Below are 11,079 nucleotides of genomic sequence, written 5' to 3'. Positions count from 1 at the left end.
AACTTATGCATGTCAGTACAGTTGGGGAAGCAGTGACCTGGAATGGAATTCCAAAGTCTAGCGGTTCTGGGGAAGAAACTACTGGAGTAGAAATATCTTTTACATCTAGGGATCTCTACAGTGTGGGGGTGGGATTTTGTAGCTTGTCGGGTCTGTCGAGGGTGTTCACGTCGTGGGGGCACAAGTGCTTGCAGTTCTTCAGAGCATTCACCATTATAATACTTGTAGAACAGGCAGAGGGATGCAACGTTTCGACGATGGGACAGAGGCTGAAGTTTTGATGCCAGTTTAGGGCCTATCAGATTTGCGACTCTCTTTTGAACCCTGTCAAGGAGCGAGAGACTAGTAGCCGATGCACCGGCCCAAATGTGACAGCAATACTCCATACATGGGCGAATAGTGGCCTTATAGAGGTACAGGATACTTTCGGGTGTTAGAAGTTTTCTAGCACGGTAGAGAGAGCCCACCTTCCTCGCAGCGGCCCTGGCAATGCCCTCGATGTAATTGTTCCAGCTCATGTTTCCTGTGAACGTTAGGCCAAGGAGCTTGAAAGACGTACTCTCAGCTAAAGAGTTGTTGGCCATTGCTATAGGTGGTAGAGAAGGTTTCTTGTAATTATTGAATGAAACCAGTTTTGTCTTGGTTGCATTGAACGTTACCATCCATTTTTGTCCCCATTCCACTACTGATTTGAGGTCATCCTCTAGTGTTTCTGCCATTACTTTAGATATATGTTCATTTGTTTTCCTGTCGTGCCTGCTATAGAGTGTGGTGCCATCAGCATATATACCCATCTCAGAGGCAATTTTGTCGGGGAGGTCATTTATGAATATCAGGAACAGCAGAGGACCAAGGATAGATCCCTGGGGCACTCCCGCATTTATATTATATTGTTTAGACGTACGACCGTCGAGGACAACCTGGATTTTTCTCTTATCTAAGAAGGATTTAATTATGTTAAGTATTCTACCAGTGATACCGTAAGATCTAATCTTCCTGAGGAGACCCTCATGCCATACCCTGTCAAAAGCCTTAGATATATCTAGAGCTACCGCTCTGCCCTCTCCCGCTTTGTCCAGTGAATGGTATATGCGTTCAGAGATTACAGTGAGGATGTCTGCCGTGGAACGGGCTTGTCTAAATCCATATTGATGGTCGGTCAGAAGTTTAGCATCTGTAAGGTGCTGGACTAGAGCATGGTTAATTAAGGTCTCAAATATTTTGGCAAAAAGTGGGAGGTGGCTAATAGGGCGATAATTTAATGGGTCAGTTCTTTCGCCAGAATTCTTGAATACTGGTACAACAGAAGCAGTTTTCCAACAGCTCGGAAAGCAAGATTCATTAAGGCATTTGTTGTAGAGTTTGGAGAGAACTGGAGCTACTTCGGCTGAGCACTTTTTTAATAGCACAGCTGGGATGAGGTCGGGTCTACATGCTTTGGAATATATATATATACGTGTACGTATGTATAATATATATATGTACATATACATATATATATGTATACACGCACACACACACACACACACACACACACACACACACACACACATATATATATATATATATATATATATATATATACACACGAAATCTAGCTTGCGATCAAAGTTAAAAACAAGATAATTTGTTATGTTTGTTTACACTATCAACTTCCTAGAAAAGCTTATTTACCTTTCCCTGTGGCCAGGGAGAAAACACACACACACACACACACACACACACACACACACACACATATATATATATATATATATATATATATATATATATATATATATATATATATATATTATCCGTATCATAGCGTAGCAAATCCTCACAAACATGAAACGCAGAAAATGTCTGACGTAGCACCTAAGTACGTATTGAGCACTGTTGACGTAAACAATTAAAAAATCAGTTACATACAACTTTTTAGAGATACACGCGTTATATGTATAATTATATATATATATATATATATATATATTGTGCGCATGCATGTTTTCTATAGTTGCATAACACCCATGCTACTATAGGTAAAAGAGTGTCTCCTGCACACGCACCTGCATCGATACAGTCCGCTCCCCGCTCGCATTCATCATTCTGTGCAAATGAACAGCCAGCCAGCGAGCCGGCCAACTAGGCATCCCCACTAAATAAGACGGTCTCCTTCGGAGAAGTACGTACGTACGTTCTCGTACTTCGAGTCCGATCCGCGTGGCTGCTGCGAGAGCGAAGTTCGTGTGTCCAATCGGTGGCGGCACTCCACCGACCGCAGTCGTAGGTTTGTTGTCGCTACGAGCACCACCGGCACCTCCTGCCCAACTGTGACATGGATGGTCCGTGCGTCAGATGGCGCGAGTGATACGGAGACGTTTCCAGGGGATTTTACCTGTGGCATATTTTTGGTGGAAACAGGTTAGTGGCGATCATTTTTTTGTTGTTTGTTTTTTAAATTTATTGTTCGTAATGATTATTGTTTTCCAAACTGATACTAATGTTAAGTGGAATCTTCGATCTGCCCAGTTCTTATGTGAGCGCGTTGGTCGGGCTTCGTGTAGTTGTTATCATGTATATTCGTCCGCGTATTCGATTTTTCTCATCTGTCTTTAAACACATCCTTTTTTTTCTGATTCATATAAGCGTTTGTTTTCATTTCGGAATGTGTTTACAGTTTACGTAATTATTTAGACGAGATTAAATATCGCTATGAGTAAACATTGTTCGTCAATGACGATCACATTAAAATGTAATTGTTTCTTTCCCGCGCTTTTATATAAAATAGTATGTATTTGTATGCCCGCGTGCATCCGCATTAAGTGATTGTGGCCCATCATTATCAAGTCGGAATGAAATAACCGCTTGTACGATTTTATTAATTAAACACGGCAAATTAAGGCACGGCAGATTAAGGCACGACAAAATAAGGCGCAACAAACTGCTTCTTCTGTCCTTTTTTTTTTTTTTTTAGCTAAATAGCTTTACAAAATAAACAAGTTTTTTTTTTATTATAGAAAGAGTTTTTTTTTCATTAAGAGTCAATCGTAATTTACAAGAATGTTTCCTTAAGTTATAAAAGAATTATTTTTTTAAACTTAAATGCTTTTTGGTTGTTGTTTTATTGTTAACATTTAAATGAAATATGAAACAGAAAGTAGATATAACAACAAATTATTTTATTAACAAAAATGTCGATACATAAGTCTGAGAAAAATGTTAAAGAAAACTACTTGTTTATGTTTACAAAGATTTCCAACCATAAATAAATAACAGCATGCCAGTCCATTTATAAAAAAAAAAACTTTGTTTTTGTTTTTACCTAAGAATCCCAAGTTGCTCGTTTGTCGTCCCTTAGTATACCTAGAACAGAAGATTCAGCAAGAGCGGTTTGCCTTGTCACACATTTGCCGTTCCTTAAACTGTCGTACATAACTAACACAATGCCCACTCGTGCATAGAAAGATTTTAAAACTATTCACTCCTGTTTTTTGTGTGCGCTCTTTAACGAAAGAAAACATTTTTCTTGTCAGAGTTAATTATGAAAGTAACGATTGAAAAGTGATGATTTTGCACAAATGCAACACTTGAAACTTTCGTAATATTTTTTTTAAGTTAGAGAAAAGTTCTGTTTCTTTTATTTTAGCTGGAAATGTTTTCAAGTTTGTCTTTCTTAATTATTTAATATCACAAAATAATCTTTGTAAATTCATCACGATTGCTTGGATTTGTTAGAAACTTCCGACTACTGTTTTCATCTTCAGTGTAATTTTCATAACGTTTCGACTGATGTAATCTCCCACCTTCTTTAAGTGTATATTGCCGAACTCTGTTGAACTCAGAAATTTAAACGGAATTTTGAAGAGAACCATTTATTTATTTCATGGAATTAGCATGCTTTTCGCTCTGTCAGCCATGACTGGATAGAAGTCCTAAATAATTCGCACTTGTATTTTTCGATCGCCCACACTGAGAATTGAACCTTAAACCTTCAGGAAGATATCACCTTTACAATTGATTTTTTCACGTACTTTAAGCCCTGCGCCACGGGTCCTTATAAGATACATCTAAAGAAGCTCGGAGGTTACATCGACAGAAAAGTTGTGAAAATAACACTAAAGATGAGAACAGTAGTTCGAAGAATCGAAATAATTTGAACAACCACTCTCCATCGCAAAAATTCATGATCACATCTCGATTAAGTTCATTGTTTTCCAGTTTCTCACGGTTCTATTTCAAATAGTATCTAATGATACGTTTGCAGATGCATAAAACGTTTCGGTCCGTCACGCTGTCCCTATGTCTTTACCGTTAAACTCACACACACTAGATAGAATAGACGCATCTTAAAATAAATCTTTCTTTTCTTAGTTTATTTTTCTATTTCATCTCTAACAAATACCACCGCCATTTTGTTGAAAAAGGGCTTAAAATTGGAACAAAATTTACAGGCATATTATGTAGGGAGTTGAGCAGCGAGATGTCTGTTCGCATTACACTTGAACTTCAGCATGTCAGTACAGTCAGTGAAACAGGGACCCGGAAGCGGCTTCCAAGGTCTAGCAGTTTGAAGGAAGAAACTATTTGAGTCGAAAACCTTCAGGCATTTAGGTATCTCTATAGTAAAGGGGCGGGATTTTGTTGCTTGTCTGGTTAGTGAGTAGTATTTAAGTCGAAAGGGTACAAGTGCTTGAAATTTGTCGGATCACATTAAATTAAATTACTTGTAAAACAGGTTCAGAGATGCAATATTTCGATAATGAGACAAACGTTTGGATTTTTTTGATAGTGCGAAACCTAATTATGTGTCGATCGACTCGTTTTTTTTTTTTTACCTTTTTTAATAGTGAGAGACGAGAGACAGGTGCACCAGCCCAGGTGTGGTAAGAATACTCGATGCATTAGTGGAGGGTAGTTGCGTACAGGTAAATGGTTATTCTTAACTGAGAGTAAATTACTAGCACGATAGAGAGAACCCATCTTCTGCGCAGCAGTCTTCGCAATGTACTTAATGTATTTGTTCAAATCCATATTGCCTTTGAATGTTAAGTAAATGCACGAAAGATAAAACAACTCATGTTATTTCAAAGTAGCATATAAGAGAGTCGATTAACTTCTAACAAGTTACCCAAAGCAGGACTTGAACCTGTGTCCATGATGCAGATAGAAGATTTTCTTTTTGTTTACGTTTTGAAATGTTTTAAAAGTAATGGTAGGTAAAAGAGTGAATGAGACAGGGAGTGATGGGAGCAAGGGAACAAATGAAGCTAGTAGAATCAGAGATGTAGAATAAAGTGAACATTTTTACCTGAAAGAATAATCATTTATTGAGGCCAAAGCCGCTCGAGAAAAAGGGATTAATGAGATTGATTATAAGTTGCGAGATGAAGAATCTTATAAGACAGTAAACTATGGATGGGATGGACGGCTGTGATGTATAATAAGAATCGGTTGGTATTTGGTTTTCGAAAGACCATGTGAAGGTTGCCAACATATTTTTTCATTTTTATTCACTCCCCAAAAATGTATTGCAACTTGACCATAAAGAGTTATTCTTTTGAAAAAAAAAATCTAGCAAGTGATTGTGAGGAGTTCAGTGGCGAGATATCTGTTCTCATAATTTAACATTTTGGCTTTCTTACTCTTTCTACACATCTCATCATCCCTCATAAACTTCCTGCCTTCCTTGAATCTTATATTCCACTAAAAAAACTGATGCTTGATTCATGCAAGATGGTTCAATACGTTCCATATGTTTTGTAGTATTTTTCCAAGTTTAAAACAGATTTTTATTGCATATTGTTTTTCTAAATGGTCATCGCGTCCAGATTGCATTTTTTCAAATTCACCAGCTGTGGTAATACGGCTTTAGTAGGGCGTATTCCAATTCCTGCTGTAGCTTTTCATTTAAAACTGAAATTATAAAAATTGGTCAGTCATCTCATAAGCTGTATAGCAATAACATATTCAATTTTCAAGAGTCTACAACAATTTTAAATGTTTGTACAAAAAAAGTCTGTAAATTTCTTGAGGGCACCTGCATGTCAGTAGAGTTGAGGAAGCAGAAAACAGAGAGGGAATTCAAAAGTCTGGCAATCTGAAAGAAAAAAAAACTATTAGAGTAGAAGGAGTTCTGTTATCTAATGATCTCTGTAGTGAAGAGGTGGGATTTTGTTTCTTGTCGAGTTAGTCGTGTGTACGTACTTTGAAGGAGCACAAGTGCTATGAGTTTATCAGGACACATTCCATTAACGTACACAGGGATGTAGCATTGAGTTGATGGGACAGGTGTTTTAGCTTAGCCAATAGTGGAGAACTTAGTAGATTTGAGAATCTTTTGGGGACGCTGTATAAGATGGAGAGAATTGTGATAGATGCACCAGTCTATATTTTTGCAACAATACTCAATGCATAGCGAATGATGGCTATGTAAAGGTATAGGATACTTTCAGGCGTGGGTAAATTTCTAGCACGGTAGAGCGAGCCTACCATCTTTCCGAAAGACTGCGCAATATCCTAAATGCATGTTTTCCGAATTGTTTGCATCGGGTTATGCATCTGTATAAACAGCTACGTCGACTGTTCTCAAGTTTCAGAAAACTTTATTCGTCGGTTAATCACGTTTATACGAGGTGCCTTCAGTATATTTACAGACTATTTTCCTTTGGGTATTTCGCAGTAATCTCCTCCTGTTGCAATGCACTTGTTATATTGTTCCAACAACTTGTGGAAAACTCTATGGAAGTCCTCTTGTGTAAGCGTGTTAATGACACTTGTCACAGCCTCTTTCATCTCGTCAATTATATCATAACGACACCTTATAAGATTTTCCTTGACCTTAGAGAATAACTAAAAGTCACAGGAAACTAAGCTGGACTATATGGAGGGTGAAAACTGCTTTGTTGTCTACCTTGACTGCGATAAGGATGTAGCCATGGACTGCTGAATTCACACAAATCTTCCGCATCTTCAGTTCCCCACGATTAAGTGTGTGTACAGTTACCACACTGACATCAAACTGTGCACGTAATGTATTTACACACACGACAGTCGTTATTTATGAAATTCTTTATTTGGCCAATCAACTCTGTTGTTCTGTCTTTCTTACTTCTTCCAAACCTCTCATCATCCCTCACACACGCCTTGTCTTCCTTGAATCTCTAATGCTATTCAAACCCTTATGTTCAATTCATGTGAGTTTGCTCTAAAACAGTCCGGAGTATTACATAAGTTTATTTTGAATTTTTCTAAGTTTATAACAGAATTTTATTACAAATCGTTCTTCTAAAGTGTCTTCACATCCAGATTGCATTCATGAAGTCCACCACCTTTAAAAATCAGGCTTTAGTAGGGTGTATTCCAATTCCGGCTTTAGCTGTTTTTTTTAACCTGAAATCAGAAATATCGATCAGTCATCTAATTAGATGTATACCAATAATATATTGATTTTTCAAGAGTTTACAACAATTTTAAATGCGTGTACAAAAACGTCTTAAAAGTTATTGAAGCCACCTCGCAATTAAAATACGATATGTTTATATGACATGGTTCAGTTATATCAGCTGTTTCGATCATTCGCTATGTTTGTCGGCATGTGAAAACAAAATAGAATATGAATATTAAAAAGATGGGAGATACCCTAAATTGACTTGTGTCAGTCTAATCCAAATAATTTTGCTTTTTCTTGTGAATATTCGGAGCTGTGAGTCATCATTTAAACAGGTAAAATTCAAATAATTTTAAAACATTCAAATGCAAAAAAAAAAAAAATGCTCAAATCATTTATTTGTTTATTTATTGTAGCATAATCCAGATTTTATTCGTTTTTGTTTTATAGTAGCCAAATCTTATATTTGTTGCAAGTACAGAAATGTTGGTGTTTAATACCCCCCCCCAAAAAAAAATTACTAGGCTTTTTATACATGTTGCCTGGTAATTTAATTCTAAAAATTATAACATGCGTTCCTACATAGCTAACTTGCTATAATATAATTTATACTAATAACAAGCTCTGCTGAGCACTGCGAAAATATATTAGAATAAATAAGTTTACACGATTATATATCAGTCCTGTATAATTTATTGTATTAAGTATTTTTTCCTAAAATGTTTAAAATTAATGCGATTCTTTAATTCAATACCTTATGTATTTGTTTATAGTTTTCTTTCTCTCTATCTATACATATATTAACATATATTTCTCTACATTAATATATATATATATATATATATATATATATATATATATATATATATATATATAATAGCAGGGAAAACTGACGTTGTCCGGGATTGAATGATAGTCAACCAATAGCAATGGCCAAGAACACATTGCCTGAAAGTACTTCTTTTAAACTCCTCGGCCTAACGTTTACAGGGAATATGAACTGAAATAGATACATTGAGAGCATTGCCAAGGCTGCTGAAAGGAAGGTTGGCTCCCTCTACCGTGCTAGAAAACTACTTACGCCTGCCAGTATCCTATACCTCTATAAGGCAACCATTCGCCCATGTATGGAGTACTGTTGTCACATCTGGGCTGGTGCATCTGCTGCTTGTCTCTCGCTCCTGGACAGGGTTAAAAAAAGAGTCGCAAACCTGATAGGTCCTGAACTGTCATCTGGGCTTCAACCTCTGTCCCATCGACGAGATGTTGCATCCCTCTGCCTCTTCTACAAATACTTTAATGGTGAATGCTCTGACGAACTGCAAACACTTGTACCTCCCCGACGTAACTACCCCCGACAAACCCGACAAGCTACTAAGTCTCATCCCTTTACAGTGGAGATCCCTAGGTGCAAGAAAGCCTTTTACTCCAATAGTTTCTTCCCCAGAACTGCGGGTCTTTGGAACTCCCTTCCGGGATTCTGCTTTCCCAACTGCAATGATATGCAGAAGTTCAAGTGTAATGTTAACAAACATCTTTCTATTCTTCTCCCTTCATAATGACCCCGCTAATTAATTCCCTAATAGTAGCCCCCTGCTTCAAAGTGGCACTGTGCCTTGTTTGGGGTGAAAATTGAATAAAAAAAAAAAAAAAAAAAAATGTTTCACATTCCCCTATTTTTATTGCGATCAAATCCGTTGTTTGCCTGCTCTCTTTAGAGATCTATCTCCTTGCACCAGGACGAAACTCCACATGCATCCCCGAAATGACTTAGCCCACAATATTATTCTACATTGAACTGTAGACTAATGTAGATTGCGGTCTACGCCACATTAAATTTTTAAATGTAATAGTCATATTGTAATATTTCTAAACAGGAATATCGAGTTCGAACGCATCTCTGTGATCTAATGTTGATTTTATGTCTGGCATTACTGTTTGTGTGGTAATAAAACTTCTCAAATGCAATTGTGGGGTTAAGCTGTGTAAGAGGTAAACTCTTGTCAAAATCGCCTGTTCATTTTTTATCGGAATTATCGATTATTGACACATATTGAATACATATCTAAGAACACTGCCAAGCACATCAATTGGATAAGACGTTTTTGAGTCTATATAGAACGAAGTCACAGGCACGCATGCAAAGTTCTACTTATATAATAGTTAACATACGTGTGTGTGTGTGTGTGTGTGTGTGTGTGTGTGTGTGTGATGATAAAGTAACCAACCAAATAATGCGTTCATTAACATTTTCTTTTTATGTTAAGTATTTCTCAGAATTTTTAAATAAAAGGCGAATTGTTGATGAAGGTATAAGTTGGTCTGTTTTTTTTTGTTGTTGTTTTTTGCTTTTTTTGTTTTTTGCTTTTTTTTTTCTTTTTTTTTTGTTTTTTGCTTTTTTTGTTTTTTGCTTTTTTTTGTTTCTTGCTTTTTTTGTTTTTTGCTTTTTTTTTGCTTTTTTTGTTTTGTTTTTTTTGTTTTTTGCTTTTTTTTTTGTTTTTTTCCATTTTTTTTTTTTGCTTTTTTTTTGTTGTTTTTGCTTTTTTTTTGTTTTTTGCTTTTTTTTGTTTTTTTTTGTTCTTTTTTGTTTTTTGCTTTTTTTGCACCCCTGCATCACGTCGGAATATCATTCCCGCCCACACACACACACACACACACACACACACACACACACACATATATATATATATTATTCAATTTTCACCCCAAACAAGGCACAGTACCACTTTGAAGCAGGGGGCTACTATCAGGGACTTAATTTGCAGGGGCATTATGAAGGGACATGAGTAAAACGATGTCTGTTCACATTACACTTGAATTTCTGCATATCAGTACAGTTGGGAAAGCAGAATCCCGGAAGGGAGTTCCAAAGACCTGACCTGCAGTTCTGGGGAAGAAACTATTGGAGTAAAAGGCTTTCTTGCAACTAGGGATCTCTACTGTAAAGGGATGAGACTTAGAAGCTTGTCGGGTTTGTCGGAGGTAATTACGTCGAGGATGTACAAGTGTTTGCAGTTCGTCAGAGCATTCACCATTAAAGTATTTGTAGAACAGGCAGATGGATGCAACATCTCGTCGATGGGACAGAGGCTGAAGCCTAGATGATAGTTCAGGACCTATCAGGTTGGCGACTCTCTTTTGAACCCTGTCCAGGAGCAAGAGACAAGCAGCAGATGCACCAGCCCAGATGTGACAACAGTACTTCATACATGGGCGAATGGCGGCCTCATAGAGGTACAGGATACTTTCAGGCGTAAGTAGTTTTCTAGCACGGTAAAGGGAGCCATCCTTCCTTGCAGCAGCCTTGGCAATGATCTCAATGTATCTATTCCAGTTCATATTCCCTGTAAACGTTTAATATATATATACATATATATATATATGTATATATATATATTACCGTTTCATCAGCTTAGTTACACATGTTTCGGTTACCGAATCATATCAACAATCCAATAAGTTTATCAGACTTTACAGAAATAATTATTATGATTAGGAAAAAAGACATGAGAAGAAGTGCAAAAAAGGGGGAAAAGATTTTCAATTTGTTTTCCTGTTTTTCCTAATCCTAATAATTATTTCTGTAAAGTCTGATGAAGTTACCAGATCGTTAATACGAGTCGGTAATGGAAAAATCTTCAACTAAGCAGATAAAACGGTAATATATATATATATATATATATATATATATATATATATATATATATATA

The 11,079-nt window shown here is 36.6% G+C and overlaps 1 protein-coding gene across 1 annotated transcript in view; it reads left to right on the top strand.

The window, feature by feature from the left end:
* The first annotated feature begins 2,130 nt into the window (after positions 1–2,130).
* The window catches only part of LOC145297833 (uncharacterized), a 1,294,147-nt gene continuing 1,285,198 nt past the window's right edge, over positions 2,131–11,079 (top strand). The window contains exon 1 of the mRNA XM_080144164.1: positions 2,131–2,403. The gene's annotated coding sequence lies outside the window, so the exon portion shown is untranslated. The remainder of the gene's footprint in view (positions 2,404–11,079) is intronic.

This window comes from Euprymna scolopes, chromosome 18, assembly GCF_053919585.1.
Source record: "Euprymna scolopes isolate OS-2025 chromosome 18, ASM5391958v1, whole genome shotgun sequence".
NCBI lineage: Eukaryota > Metazoa > Mollusca > Cephalopoda > Sepiida > Sepiolidae > Euprymna > Euprymna scolopes.
This window is presented reverse-complemented; position numbering and strand designations above follow the sequence as displayed.